Here is a 16,213-nt window from a genome sequence, read left to right on the forward strand (position 1 = left end):
TTAATATATTGGATGACTTTTTCAGCTATCTGGTTGTGTGCGTAATTGAAGGAAGTGGTTAATTTTTAAGCACAGTGGGTTATTCACAGCGCTAAAATTAGTTTTGCTTTTGTTAGACCAGAGATCCATTTGCCGCTAACACGGTTAAGGCACAAACCACTATTTATATGAGAGATGAAAAATGCATTGATTGACCAAAACCTTCTGTGCCACTGAACACTGTGTAGTGATCTAACTAGCGGTGAAACAAATAACTTATCACAGCATTGGAATTACATGCACGTAGCGGGAAATTCTCTTTTTTTTTTTTGTTCACAAAAGGACTTGATCACATGCCATTATTCAGAGAGTAGCTGAAATCTCTGCAGGCCTTTGCTCTGTAATCTAAAAAGCCCTTTGCTTTTTACTATCGTAGGCTTTGGCAGCTACAAGAAAATGCAAAATGATGGCTGTGCTTGTATCGATTATCATCCTAATTCTGCTTCCCGTGAAGTCCATCACAAACCTGCCACAGCCTCCCATGGGAGTGAGAGCAGGCTGTGTATAATTGCAGTTACTTTAATATAAATTTACTTGCTTGACACTTGAAATTCTGCATTCTTGCTGCAGTTATGCGGTGAGCAGCATTAAATTAACTGACTCCCAGAAAAGGGCTAGGCTGCTCGTGCTCACCTATACTCCTGTTTTCTGCTGGAGGGGTGACAGCCCCCTGCCTGGAGCGGGCCTTGTAGTAGTGCAGGGTTTTTTTCTGCTTCCCCTGGTCACCTGTGAGATTCCTCCAAGGTACTATGTCTTTGTGATGGATGCACTGCCCACTGGCAATTGCTCATTTTGATGCTCTGCGTGACGTCTCTGCTTCATGTCTGGCTCCTTATCTTGTTATTTATTTTATGACCTCTCTCCCGATTCTGATCTTCAGTCACTCCAAATTCTCTTTGCTGCCTAATTCTCCTGCTCGGTTTGCCCAGTTAGTGGCCCTGTGCCTGGTTTTTGGGTCACGGGGAATGAACAGGCTCTGGTTGAATGCCTCCTTCTTCAGGTAGAGAAGAAGGTGATATCTAATAGTTCTAAAGCAGTTCAGTGCCTTTTATCAGTTCTTTGTGTTGTCCGAACGCAGTACATACAGCCATTTAGCTTTGTCGATAGGGCACCTTCAGCAATAGCTTTAATTCAGTCTGCACGAGAGGGGGTCAGGAGGCCATATCTTTATCCAGAGTCTATTTTAGGTTTGTGGGTTGGGCAGAGAGACAGAAATTCAGCGGTTTCTACCATCTCTTTAAGAGGTGCAGTGTAAACCTGGTCAACCCTGATGCTGTGTTACGCAGAGGAGCCAGCACCAGGGAAGATTCACCCTCTCCCAGCTGCTCCAAATAGTCTGTGCCTGGAGCAAAGCCTCTTGACAATAACCCTTGAATTACCTGTTTCTGCTGTGAGCCTGGTCAAGGTTAGGACCCCAATTTAACCTCATAGTAGATCCTAGGTGGCTCGATGCACCCACTTTTTGCATATAAGAATCGGCAACCTATGCTACTTAAAAACTGGCTGTTATTTCTGCTTGCAGTTCACCAGCTGCCTGCCAGTGCAACATCCAGCTTCTGCAGAGAGCTGCTAAGGGAAGGGGCAGAGCAGTGTATCACAGCTGACTTAGTTTTCCTTTCAGAGAAATCTCTCTCCCCTAAAAGAACTGCAATGTTTCAAAGCATCATTTACAAATGTTAAGATGGAGAATGCTGGGTGCTGAATGGGTGCAGGCATCCAAATAAGTTTTTAGAAAACGTCTGTCCCAAAAATGGAGAAGTCTCAGATTTATGTTTTAATATCTATCTGCCCTATTTCACTTCTGACCTGTTGCAAATAAATAAAGGATCTCCAGCTAAATATCAGCAAGTTGCAGCTAGCCCGGCAAACCCCTAGGGACTCTGGTTTTGGGGAGGACTATGCAAGTCCAGCCGGTAAGATTGTTCAAAACTGTGACCTTGCAATGGGCCCCTTATTCCCTGGGTCAAGCCTGCACCACACCGACTTGGTAGATGCAACCGAAGATGAGGACTGTTCATACAGATGGTCTTTTCATGGCCCACATACGAATGCACCTAATCTCATACATCCAAGCTCTATTGGTGCTCTCCGCAGAGATGCTCTGTACTCTTACACCCATGGGATGCAGCTATAGTCCGTATAATTTTTTTCCCTTTTGCTGAAGAAGTTGTGGAGTTTAGAAATGATGCTAGCACAGAGTCTTGGCTTTGCCACATGTCCTCCAGACTGGGAACAGAGACCACGGGCTGAGTAGGCTGGAGGGAAGGTCTGTAGTAGGAGCTGTGCTAAAAAACAATTTAAACAGGGAGAACACGGGGCATAATTTTCACCGAACAATTTTAATCTAATATGACGGTAAACTCAATCATCCTGTAAAACAGAGCTTCCAACTTTGCAGGTTCAGAAGCAGAGCCCCATGAAGACCCGGAATACAGCTGGTTTTCACCCTGGACCGGTCCCATCATGTGTTATGCCAGCGCACACTGACATGCACTTCATGGTAGTCTATGAACATTAGCCTAGAGGTGTCTTTTCCTTCCTATCCCCTTATTGTCCCCTTGCAGATGATCAAATACATATACTCATTTGACAAGACACTGCTTAAATCTGACAGGAGAAAAGAGAGTTTGAGAGCAGCTACCAGCTTTACTGGGGCGTTACAGGCACCTTCTGCTCAGTAGCTGAGCCCCGGCGATGCAGGAACATTCTGATGACATGCTGCAGGGCTCCATCCCTGCAGATGACCAGGAAAAGAAGAGGGATGTGCACATGGACGTGTGAAACTCGGTGCCTCCATGATCAGGCTGGGGAGTTTTTCATGTGTGGCTAAGAGGTTGTACTGAATCCATCCATGCTTATATCTGTTGCAAATGAGTGAGTGTACAAAGCACTCAGTGAAATATAAGCCCTGACTTTTTTCCCTACCCACTGTGAAATAAGATTAAGGGAGTGGCGGAAGGCGTCAGCTGAAATACTGTGGGAAGGACCTGGCTGCTGACTGCCTGCACTAAGGAACGAGCTGAGGGCCTGGGGCCGCATGGGCTTATGTGAGCCCTGGTCCCCAGTTCCTGCTCAGCTGAGATGTCTACAGCCTTGCAGCTGAGCACTGGAGAAACTCTAGATGCTTCTGTGGTGGTTTGAGAGGCTACGTGTTTTATTCCTCTTTTAAAGTGGGCTACAGAATTAATTTTACCTGGCAATTGCATGTAGGCAGGGAATTGAATTTGAGACAACAAACTCCCAGTCACAAATTTTTCCCGCCTCCCAAAGCAACGTGCTTGAGGACCAGTGTCCCAGCCCTCTCTTCCCCAAAGCTCAGGCACCAGCTTGTCTATAGAGGCTGAGGTTGGAAGGAAGGGATGCTGATCATCTGTTGAGTCTGGAGAAACTTTTCGTGGCTGAATCTTTTGGGTTTTGTTCAGCTGACAAACAGGAGTTAGTCGAAACTCATTTGCATTGCAAGTGTGCATTAAAATGCATGAGGCGTGTAAGCTGGAGCTGGTAGAAGAAAAATGCGTGCAATTTGTGGAAACTGTGGATTGTTATGACTCCTGAACTGGCATATTTATATGCTTCATTGTTCTTAGATTTGGGATTTTCTGTTTGTCAAATCTGGCGCGTGTGACATACATACCATGGCAGACTTTTCTTCGTTTTTCTTCCACTGAAGACCTTTCAATGCAGCCGATGTCATAGCATAGCCATGACTACTGGGCGATAGGCTAGATGACCCAAGAGATCCCATCCAGCCTGAATCATTCTTTTCCAGGAATACACTTGCCAAGCTAAGATATTTCTTGAGAATTCATAGCACTACAAATCACAGTTGGGGAATGAATACAAATCCCATGTGATGTCTCCAACCGAGACAGTATTTTTAATCCTTCTTTCTCAGTTGTCTAAATGAAGTAAAATTGAAGGCAGGATTAAGACCTGTTATGCAATGGATCAAAAAGTGTTTCTTAAGACATAACATTAAGAGGTGTTTTTTGATTTGGGGATCCCAAATGTTTTCCATCAGACGTGCAGACTTCTTTGGAAATGTAATATGTGCAGGAATATATTGAATAACAGACAGACTTTTTTATCCTAGTCCTTTATTGCAGAGCACTTGGAGGAACTTCACAGATCCTGCAAGAGAACCTGCAAGGTGGAAAAATTATTGGTGTTAAGAGAACAGATTTTAAACTCGAAACCACTTTTCATATGCTGCTGTTTGGGACTAAGAAGTTATAATATGTCATAGCATGTAAAACGTTATGTCACCCATTATATATTTCTTCCCGTCTAACAAATATACAGGTGAAAGTTATGAGAATATTTCACAAGTTAGATATTACCACATGATAAATATTATTTCTCCGTTAGACACAGTCAGCATTCCTCTCAGGGTGCAGATTTACTAGACAGGCTCCTTTTGATCCCCCGAATGATGCAGAGCCACCTCACCATTACCTCCCTGATCTCTGCAGACCTCCACTGTTCAAACGTGCCTGTTGCACGTCACCTGGGTCGTTGTCACAACTCAAACCAGGGGGCCGTGAGGTGGGTTACGATACACGTCTCTAGTCCTGTACAGGGAACAGGCTTATTTGCAGCATGAGTGAAGCGTCAGCCGAAAAGAAGAAAGAAATTGAACATCTTGTAGTTTTTATCCTACAGGCAATGGGACAAGCTGCTGAAGGAAGGATTGATTGACCACTGCTGGTGCTGTCTAATGTTGCACTTGGACTTCAGTAGCCAGGAATGTGGTAGGTGTGTGGGAGCTGCGGATGGATGGGGAAAAGGGGGGAGCCAGGGAAGTCTCTCTTGTTCAGAGCTGCTCTGAGTGGGAGGCCAGAAAACTGGCAACCTCTGGTGTGACAGAGGTGGTGACAGAAAAGCCCCATTTCTCATGAGGGATAATACAAAGAGAAGTTGTACAGCTTCAGGCAAGAACAAACTATCCTCGAAAAAAACCAGGGAAAAATACAGTGTATTTTTAATGTTTGTGTGGCACTTTGAAGCTAGAAATTGTTATGAGCGCTAAATATTATATGTTCCCTAATGTGTAAAACGGTGACTAATACTATTACATTGTCATACAGAAGCCCTTGGGATGCAAATTCAAAGAGGCACAATAAATAAGCGTAAAATAAAATTAAAAAAAAAAAAAAAAAAAAAAAAAAAAAGAAGGAAAAAAGAAAAGGAGAACAAAACCCCGTTTGTCATTTCAGTGAGAATATGTTGATTAACGGCAGCCTTGCAGAGACGCTTCTCCTCCCTGCTTGGGCTGCGGGGCCCGGACCCAGCGCAGGGAGAAGAGGGATGCTTGCTGAAGGGGTAATGAGCAAACGGGTCTGGCTGGCGGCTGCCTCGCAGAGCGGCTGTGGACGGGCACTGCCCGGCAGCGGGAACCCTCCGCCTGCGCAGAACTGATGGTGGCAGATCCGGCTCTTTTCCCCTCATCCCTTCCGAACCGGTGCTGTACGCCTCCAAGCCGTTAACACAAAGCTCCCGGCGGCTTTTTGAGAGCCCGTAAGCAGCTTTTCCTGCAGTAGCTCTGCTTCAAAACTGCTGCCTGGGGAAGCGGCCTCTTGCTGCCGCCCACTCCTGACTCCCGCTGGACACCGCCAGCGCTCGGCAGCCAAGGATACAGCCCTCCTTCCTCCTACGCTTTGCCTGCGTTGATTTTTTCCCCGGGTTTTTCCATCACTCGTGTCTGCTGCGGTCAAATGCAATTACTGCTCTGCAATCAGTAAGGGGCGGGAAGCAGGCTCGTGCCCGACAAGATTTCTTGCTGCGGCGAGATGACCGCCTTGGTGGCTTGGGAAGGGGGGATGGCAGTAGGTTGCCGTTTGCCCAACTTTAGCCATAATATCCCGTAGTGCCCTTGTAGCCAAAGTGGTTTGGTTCTTAGGGGGGGGGGTCAGTTCTGGGGCTGGCACACCTGTGACAAGTGGCACTCCGGCAGCTGCCAATCCTTACAGGCTCTGCCGCAGGGACGGTCCCAGCTCAGCCACCTCTGACGTCCCGCGCCGTTGGTGACGCCTGGCTGAAGCCCTGAGCAGGTCGCAGCCACGGACGTCCCCGTGGGTCCCCACCGGTCGCTGCTGCCAGCTCTGCAGAGGGGCAGGGTGCTGGAGGCAACGGGCGGTGGGAAAACCCCAGCCAGTGAGAGAGGAAAAAAGCCATGGGATTGTTCCCCCTAAACCCAGGTGCCGTAAGCGGAGCTTGATGAAATGTGCTGGGTGAGTCCGTCTTGCGTGCGGCTGTTTCTAGGGAAGTGATTTTTTTTCTTTTTGCTTTTAATTAGCCAGGCTTAAATTAGCAGCATCTACTGTTGATATTCCTCCGTGAACAGCTAGAACGCTTTCAATCAGGAGCCTTATTAATATGCAAAAAAGTGATTTGTTTTGATTTCAACCTGGAAGGGTTTCCTCCCTGCCCCGAGTTTCCATTTCAGTATCTTCTGCTCTAAATGAAGGTGAAATTCCTGTGTTGTGGCCATGTAAGAGAGTTCGGGTTATCTGGGGAAAGAGGACAGACTTGATGGAGGGTTTCAGAAACTCCCATCCGGGTTGGTATTTGTTCTGCTGTATTTTTCTATGCTAAAACAACACCCTGCCATGAGATAGCAGGAGACTCACCCAGGCTGCTGTGCTCCCTCACAGGGTAATTAAAATGAACACAATAAAACTTTTTTTTTTTTGCTTCTCAAAGGCATTGAGACTCTTCTCAGCTATCTACTCCTCTTCCAACCTGCAGTTTTGGACAGGAGGAAGGTACAAGTTTTTTTTTATTTCCTAATTCCTGAATCACTTCACCAGTATATTTGCATTACTGTATTCACACTGCAGATGACTGATGCTGGTCTGTGCATAGAAACATGGCCCCAGTGAGCCTCACATGTGGCGGAGGGTCTCATTCAGTCTTGCTAAGAACATCAGGTCCAAAGCCTGTTTCTTTGCTACTAAGTTTTTCGGGCTGATATGGCAGCAAACTTAATTTGTTCACTTCTCCAATCTGGAGGTCTTCAGAGAGGTGCTGCCATCGAGATCGAAACTGAGACAAAATGCTGATGCGGGTGGTTGAGACCCCATTTTGGGCTCTAGAGCATTAAGGGTCTCCCTCCCACCTTGGAACAGGGCGGTGGGATTTTGTCAGCCTCTTTGTAGACTCTGTACCCTGTCTGTAGACCATGAGGTCTTTAAATCCATTTCTGTGAGACACCCAGATGAGGATGGCCAGGGCTTTTTATTATTACTTGTATGAGTGTTTAGAAAACCCTGCTGTGTGTCATAACCACACCGTGTTATGTGCAATGCATATGCAGAGAAAACTGGGGATATGCTGAAAGAAAGTCTGAAAGGGGCCAAATTTCTTGGCCTTTTAAGCCCCTTCAGCACAGCAGGAGTGGCAGAAGGAGAGAGCTGTGCCTGCCCACCCTATGCTCTTACAGGAGACACTCGGGGCACCCAGATCCTTACCACTGCGCTGTAGGGGGAGGCTGGTGTGGGCAGAAGTTTTTCTCTGCCCCACTTAATGTTCATTTTTATAGGAAAAATTTAATTGAGAAGTGGTTTGGATTTTTTTTTTTTTTTTTTTCCCCTCTGAGAACATCCTGGAGTTTGTCACTTAATCTGGGCTATGTTCAATAACAGTTTCACTTATTCAGTTAAACTGTTTCCAAATACGGATTTTTCCTTCGATGAATGTATGGGAAAAAGTCAATTTTTTTCCTGACCAGATCTAACTATGAGACTTGGTGGATTCCATTCAGGTGCTTAAATTAGAAGAGACCCAATTCTTCAGATGCAGGTTAAACTGACTGATGTCGGGTTTGAACCAAGCAGGTTGTGAAAAGCAGCCATTTACACAGCATAAATCATCTGGTCTGGCACTATTTGCCTTAGGCCGGTTGTGTAATTACAAGTGTTGTGTAACGGGAGCACCTTCTGCCTTATCTGATGCTCATACCACCTCCCCAACCAGGTACACCTCCCAAATGGGGACGTGGGGTTATAAACTCAAGAGGAAGGAGGTTATCCCATATTAGAGTGAGAATGAGGACCTTAGCTGGGGATAAGCTCCCCACGCTCCCCAAGCAAGGGGACCTGCCTGTGAGGCCACGAGCCAGGCTGAAAGTCAGTCACCAAAGTGAGGTTTTGAGTAACCTGGAGACAGGACGGATGGGACAGACTGGTGGACTGTTGGACAGAGGCCATGGGACCAGCATGTGGAGAGCGTGTCATGGTGCCACAGCCGTGGCTGTAGTCCTGGCCATGTCTGTGCTCGGGGACCCGCTTCACCTTCAAAAAGTCTGCGAAGAAAGGGACTTGGATTCCCCAAATACTATCCTCAAAAGGAAGAGTCTCGTAACCGAGGGAGATAACAGCAATGCCTCTGAATGGCATCTGCTTCTGCAGGTTGGAAGGACAGATTTTTCATGTGTGTTTTCAGCATGCCTTTCTTTGACTGTAATTCCTCCTGTGCCCCAGGAATTGGAGCCCTACATGTCCCTGGAAATTAAAACAAAAACTGGCTTCAGTGGTATTTCCTGAAATGTGTTTTCATCTCATTGAATCTGTCCTAACAGCAGCCCTGAAGCAGCTGAGATTTCATTTTCATCTAGTAGTGATCAAAAGCAACATCAGCAAGGAATAAATACACATAGCCATGCTGTGGGGATATTAATTCACATGACAAGGCAGTGCTGTTTGCTTTATTAAAAAAGAAAGCTCGTGTGAGGGTTTTCTTGGTCACTGAGTCTTTCAGTCACTACGAAACATCTCTATTTTGCAATCTGGTATTTTTCTGGGGCTTAGCTTTGAGGGAATAAGTCTTCAGCTCTTATGAATGAAGCTGCAGCCCCGGTGGAGGTGCCTGAATTTGCAACGTGCGTGGGACACAGGCAGCCAAGGGCAGGGGCTGAGCAGGGAGCTCAGCTGCGCCATGTTAAGGGCATTAGGCTGCTGGAAAACTGCTCACTCATCCCAGCAGGGACGGGGAGGCTTTCTGGAGAACATCTCCCCTTTCCCCAGCACAAATATAGTAGCTACTTTGTTTACAAAGGCAGAAACGCCAGATTTCACATAGGTTAAAACAAGCTAAATCCACTGGAAGCTGCCCACAACTGAGCTGCCTGTTGCAGTCCAGAGCATGGAAATCTCATTCTGGCTGCCCTGGCCCTGGGGTTATTCTCGCGTGGGTGCCAGGGCATGCACCACCTCCCACTCTGGGCAGCTGCCTGCATGCTCACCGTCGCATTGCCGGGGAGGGAAGGGGTGGAATTTCTAGGGTATTTTTCCCTGACAGCAGACACTTCTCCCCCATGACAGGATGAGTGATGCTGTTCCCTCGGCACATGCTGTTGCGAGCAGTCACCAGCTCCGCTTCCCTTACCTTGTCATTAAGCAGCAAAGACACTGCCATTTGGAATTCAAGGCTTCAAGACAGTATGCTTTTAATTCAAGCAATAAAACTAGAAGGGCTTTTGCAGGAACGCAGCCATCGGAATGTGATTCAATACTTTTGGGTTTAGATTAGCTGAAAGTGGGAAGAGATCAAAAACCATTCCTGGAGGAAAAGAGCTGCTGCTTCTCACCAGAGAGTTATCACACACTGTAGCTGATGTGGGAGATGCTGGCATTGTGATATTGGTCTCTCTGGAGGTCCCTAAGGTAGAACAACAACAAAAGTTTATTTGGAACGATAAAATAATAAACTAGGTATAGTGAAATCTAGTGAAGGGAGAGGTGATGGAGAGCAGGAGTGCTTCCCCTGGAAACACCCTGCTGATATGCAGCAGTTCCTGGGACATGCAGGGATTTTTATTCTCCAAGAGTCTTCTGCAACATATCTCCAGAGTTGGGGTAAGTGCCGGCCCACATGGCTGTTACTATGGAAACCAGTATTTTTACATCATAAAAAATAGTCATGTAAAACCCCTGTAGGTTGTCGGCGCTAAAGCCCTTTTGCCATTCAGCAAGGAATAGGGCTGTCAGGCATACGGGGAGAGCAGTGCCTTTTGCAAAAGACTGTCCTGTTCTTTATCAGTTGAGGGTGGTGGGGTCCTGTCCCTGTTTCAGCCCTCTGGGGAGGCTTTGGGGAGGGGAGCAGGTGGGTGGGTGCGCATCACTACCCCCGTCCTGCGGACGTGTGCCTCAGCAGGGCGAGGTAAAACCGGCAAAAAAACGCTGCCCCCTCAGACCTCCCCCAGATCTGGCGTCTCTGTGTCGGTGAAATTCAGCCCGAGCTTTGGAAATGAAATGCAATTTGTAGTGCTAGCAGCCGCTCCAGTCCGCGGCTGCTATTCACACGGAGGCGCTGCCAGCTCTCCTGGAGAGCCCAGGGACGCTTGTGCTACCACAGCTACACATCCCAAATGGCAGGGAGACCAGGGTGGAGAGGTCAGGGCACGAGACCCCTGTGCAAAGGAAGGAATTAAAATGCAGGTTTAGTCATCTTAACAACCCCTTCACTAAAGGCATGCGGGGGGGGGGGGGGGAAACACTGTATTTGGATGTTGAGTGTCTGACATACGACAAAGAGTTCTCCTCTACAACTGGGTTTTTCTTTCCAAACTGCCAAAAGTTTTAGCTGAATCATGGCGACGGCACGTGCTCAAAACGTTAAGAGAGACCTCAGGTCTCTTCCCAGTTTTGATTTTTGTGCTGTCCCAGCCCAGGCATGAACAAGCCCGTGCCAAGCCCTTGCCCCGCGCTCTGCGGACAGAGCAGTGGGGCGATGAAGCTGCAGTGGCACAGGGGTGGGTGCCTGGTCCTGGCCTCCCTCCCAGCACCCAGCCCAGTGCCCGTGTACCCCTGGGAGCAGAGGAGTTTTCCTGGCACGAAATGGGCATCAGGGAGCAGCTGGCTGGGCTGTTTTGCACATCTTTTTCAAAAAGATCTCTGTGACGGCAAGAGCTGCGTGCATTAAGCTCGCATGTGTGGGCAGATCTTGCCCGTTAATGCACGGTTGGAGGACTATGTCTAATCAAATGCAATGTAAAATCTCACTTATTGAGGCACATGTAGTTAGTCTTGCTAAAGAACAGAGGCGACTGTTTGTCAAAACAGCATCATAATTTTTTTAATTTCCCGTATACATAAAGACAAGGAATATGACACAGCAAAGTCTTTGTTGCTTTGGCCTTTAAACGGGGAAAATCTCCTTAGAGGATCGGTTATAAAACTTCACTGAGTAGTTTATATGATCTTCAGAGACTGCTTACTCACTTCTGTTGTTTACATCAACCTTTGAGTGAAACAGTTATTTAGCTTTTGTGATTTTTATGCTCTTTGTGGTGCCACTTCGTTGCACAATGGGTACGTTTCAGCCCCTTTTATGTACATGTTTGAGGCCTGACTGTATACAGGGAGGATGCTGATTTTTCTAAAAATACATATCTAATATATATACTTGCATTTGTGAACTGCAAAAATCGCTGAGAGTCATTTACTACAGGGTGACTGAGGTGGGCATCAGCAGGCGCACAGCACTGCAGAGCCATCACCCTACAGCCACGCATACAGGGCTGTGGAAATCCAGTGCTGAAGTAGCACGATGCCTTTGCTGCCCAAGACCTGCATTTCACAGCTTCTTCACCCACAGCGAGCTAATGCCCACTCGGTGCCCTCACCTGAGTGGTGCTTGCTCTCTGGCTCGTGGTTTTGCTGCTGCCTCACCCCCTCAGTGCCTGCTGCAGGGATGCCATCCCCTTCCCTCCCGGCTCCTTTTTGTTTGCTCATTTTGCCTTTTTTTCCCTGTTTTCCTGCTTTCTTTGCCACTGGCCATCTTTTTGCCATGTGCTGGATAAAGCACGAGTCCCACAGAAATTACTTCAAAGTACCAAGGACAGAATAAACAGATGGGAGTTTCATAGGTTATTTAATCTGATCAGACTTCCTACCAAAATCCTACTTTGTTTTTTAAAACGGTAGCTGTGAACAAGGCCCTTTTCTTCCTCCATAGCGTCACCTCTTGCTCGCTGTGATAAGATGCCTGAAGACTGTTTCCCGATTTTCCTCTTCCTATTGAGATGCTGTTCTAGCACTGAAATAAAACCTGACTCAGGTTTGTGGGTACCAAAATTCAGTCCCACCTACTGTTTGCTTCGCAATGCTGCCTGAAATATCATTTTAATTTCATATTAGTTGTTTGCCAAAGAGGAAGCCTAATTAAAGAGACGAAAAGGAAATCCGTTAATAGCACTTTTCATGAGGAACCCCACGATAACAAAGCAGCGTGCATGCAAACACAGAAAGTGAGAGATGCTGAGCCCTACTGTGCCTGCCAGCTTGGCTTTTGCATGCAGGGGAAAGAGAACAAAATTTACAAGGATGCTACTCTCTGAAGTGCTACGTGCACTGCTGGTGAGCCCGGGAAGGAAACAAAGACAGCCATTCAAAATAACTGAAGAACAGCCGTAGTACTAAGTGGATGCGCACTGAGAAAATAAACCCATCAGATTTAGATTTTAAAGGGTTCAAGGACAAAATGAAATCTTATTTGCTTAAATACAAAAAGCACTTTTGGAATAACAACCCCTTAAAAATAAAAAAAAAAAAAATCTCACAAGAGATTACAGCCCAGCATTTCAGCTTTGATAGGCTTTGCCCTTTTCTTCTTTTTTCCCCACCACTGAGCACAGTGTTTTATTAAGATGATAAAATTAGGCCTTTCAACAATTCTAATGGGGTATTTTTTTGGGGGGGTGTGGGGGGTAAACTACCAGTTTTGATAATAGTACGCAAGCAGGAGAAAGGATCTGGAAAGCACCAGAAAGCTCTCCAGGCATACCCACAGACTGCAAGGGCCTCCTGTTTTGGGGGCTACCCAGAAACCAGGCGAGCCCCTGTTTTCCCATTTCAGCAGCCAGAATTGGGGTTGACATGAACTGTAGGCGCTTATTTAAGAATAACACTCACACAAATTTAAAACTCATCTTGAACTATTTATTTTGTGCATTCACCTTTCACTGCGGCACGTGCTAACATCAAGTATTTTTAACTGCTGAAGGGAGCAAACAGAAATTGCTTCAGCCACCTGAAGCTGACAGTTGGCTATTCAGGCTGAGATCCACCGCACAAGATGACACCATCAGGCTCTTTAATGACAAGCGTGAGTGCTTGATTTTCAGTAGCAATGCTGTATTATAGCATCCATTAATTTTCTAGAAAATCACTTCAGAAGAGCATAAAGCGTGATGGATTCAAGTTAGAAACAGGGAGTACAATAAATGCCCCAAAGGTACTTCTGAAGTGTGATGTTCCCAAGGAATTCTTTAACAAAGGGCACTGAAAATGACCTGTTTCCACATATTATACTTGGAGAAGTATGGAGATAGTCTATCAGGTCACCCGGCAGCGGATATTAAGCATTAACCTATTTCAAATGTTATGTGTATTTTCCGACAGAAACTGAATAGGTCAAACAGGTTTCTGGCTCACAATAGAAGACAAAACAGTGTTTAGTTCGATATATGAATAGCTGCTGATCTAAATTGGTGTGTGTGCAGGGGTTATTTGGGCTATTTCATTGTTGTCTCCCATTTCTAAAGAGTTCTGTATTTTACCCCATGAAACAAACCCCGGATTTGCATTAGGCTTTAAAACAAGTTTATAATGAACAATGAGATTACCACACAGCGCACACTGTTTGTGTTAGCAGAGAACAAGTTTAATAAAACAGACTTCTTGCTTGTTGGGTTGACAAATTCATACTTCTCCTTGCCATAGTGCCTGAACCAGAAACACAGTCTTGCTTTTCCTCTAATCAATGAAAAAAGCCAGTGCTAGCCTGCATCATCAGGTTGCCCTTTCCTAACGTATGAGTGAGCCTCCTATACGTCTCTCGTGCTGTTCATGGTGCTGGCTGTGGACTTTCTGCTATTAAAGGAATTCATTATCACTTCTGTAGGAAGCCCACCTGAACAGAAAGATTAGGATGGGTCGAATGTAATTAATCACCTTTGCCTCTTTTCATTTGCCATTCCAGGCTGTCCCATGCTATTTGTGTATATCCTGACTCTCCCCTATCTCAATCTTCCTGCCAGCAATCATACATCCAGGGTGGATTATTAGTGCTGGCTTCAATCAGATGAGTTAGGACAATGAAGAAAACTTTCAAAAAAACTCCTCACGAGTTCTATGGCACCTTGATTGTTTGCTCTCTGCATTTCTCCACTTTTTGCTTTAGATACATCCAGTGTTTTATGTCATACAAGACAACAGCCAGACAACAACCTAAGAGCATACAGCCAGTCTATCTTGAGGGGTGGAAGGAAGGGAAAACCCACCAGAAACCCCCCATCCTGAGTCCAAGAGCAGATTGCTGCTTACAGAGAGCAAAAAAACGAACAGCATTTCAGTTTGACTTGAAGGATCGTGTACAGCCGTCAGCTTTGTGCTGATCTCCATGAACACGACCTGGTTTTGGGTGGAAATTCTGCCATAACCCACTCCCCTCAAACTAACATTACGGTGCTGTGGTACAAGGGAGGGCGCAGGGGAGAGCCTGCATTTCAGACCTGAAACGCATGGCACCGGTATTACAGGGCCATTCCAGACAGGGTTAGTTTGAGTGTGCTTTGCTGTCCCTCTATACCTAATAATTTATGAAGAGCTGCTTGAGCAACGCAAAATCAAATGTTTTCTCTATTTTAAGGACAAGCGGTTGGTACCACTTCTGGACAACCCCACTGTTTATTTTTGGTGCTTTTTCATTCATTACAACACACCTAGGGTTCTTTTAAATGTCATTCCCAAGGAGTCTGGCTTCTTTCCTGGTACGTACAGGATTTTTTGCAGAGAACATGTGATCCGGTGTCTAGATAGGGAAGGGATCAGGACTAGTCACAAGCAAGAACCACAGACACAACTATCGGGGAGAACGACACATGGAGCGTGCAGAGGCTTTTTTTCTTTTCCTGCGATTTACCACGGCTTCATAAAAGTTACCTGTTCCTTAACATTCACACGGCATGCAAACAGGCAGTGACCACGCTGCTGACAGCACCGCCCTGTGCCTGCTGAAGCACTGCTCTGCACTGCACAGCAAGGCGGGGTCTCGGGGCCAGACCCACAGAGATATTTAGGGGCCTAACTTCTATTTCAGACTTCAGTGGGAGGCTGGTGCCTAAATAGGAGTTGAGCACCTGATTACCTTTGCAGGTCTGGGCTTGGGCGGAGGCAGCCGGGAGGTGCTCCACATCCCCTGCCTGCCTGCGGGAACGTCCGCTCCTCTCCGGCCGGCGGTCGAACCGTGGTGCGGTGCGACCCTGGTGTTGTGAAGTAGCCGTTCTCCGACTGGCGACGGCCTGATTCACAACACCAGCTGCTGCACAGCACCCGAGGGGGGGGCCCCCCCGGCCGGGCTCCCCACCGCCGGGCTCCTCCATGCTCTGCCCTCCGCCGGGGTCCGTCTTCCACATCGCCGCGTGCTGCAAAGCAAAGTGACAGCGTTAGGTCCGTTGATCCCGCAGATATCTACCCCCCGCCTGCTTGAAATGCAAAAGTGCAAAGGGTGTATGAATCCATGGGGGGCGAAAAAAAAAAAAAAAAAAAAAAAAAAAGTGGCAGATTGGCTCTGCACTCAAGATCTTCTGCTTCGCAGAGGTGGCCCCTGCAGCTGCGCTCACCTCAGGAGGGATGCAGGCTCGCAAAGCAACCTCGAAACTCAGCCAAGCCCTCAGAGACATGGGAGAAGCAGGCTGCTTTTGCCACAGGTCTCGGGACGTTGTCAAAAGGAGAGCGGTGCCCCAGGGACCGCGTGGCTTCCCCAGCGCGATGCCACCGTTCGCCCCCACGCCCGCACCCTGTCTGCTCCTCTCAGGCGGGTGGGACACCAGCGTGCAGGGTCCATTCCCAGAACCTGCCCGGTGTGCTGGCATTTGGGAAGGTGCCCCCAGCCCACAGAAGTCCTGCTGGGACTTGTGAATGTCCTGGTCTGCAGCCCTCCGTTCCCCTGCAAGACACCCATCCCTCAGGAGCTTGCAGAAGCTGAGGGACACATCCTGCTGCTGGCCAGGAAAGCTGATCTTCTTTTAAAACCAAACAGTGGGTTACAGATTCTGGGACTTTCATATTGCTCAAGGGAAAAAGAAATAAATCTCCTTTGTCTGTGCAAGGCTGATGGTGGTGAGCACGCTGACCATTGTAGCCTGCACACTGCGTGTCTCTGGGGCAGCACG

General features: G+C 47.2%; 1 long non-coding RNA gene across 1 annotated transcript in view; it reads right to left on the reverse strand.

The window, feature by feature from the left end:
* Positions 1 to 12,955: 12,955 nt before the first annotated feature.
* Positions 12,956 to 16,213, reverse strand: part of LOC122154767 — a 69,009-nt gene continuing 65,751 nt past the window's right edge. The window contains exon 4 of the long non-coding RNA XR_006166855.1: positions 12,956 to 15,463. This is a non-coding gene — a long non-coding RNA (uncharacterized LOC122154767). The remainder of the gene's footprint in view (positions 15,464 to 16,213) is intronic.

Source organism: Tyto alba, unplaced genomic scaffold (genome assembly GCF_018691265.1).
Source record: "Tyto alba isolate M040663 unplaced genomic scaffold, T.alba_DEE_v4.0 Super-Scaffold_46, whole genome shotgun sequence".
NCBI lineage: Eukaryota > Metazoa > Chordata > Aves > Strigiformes > Tytonidae > Tyto > Tyto alba.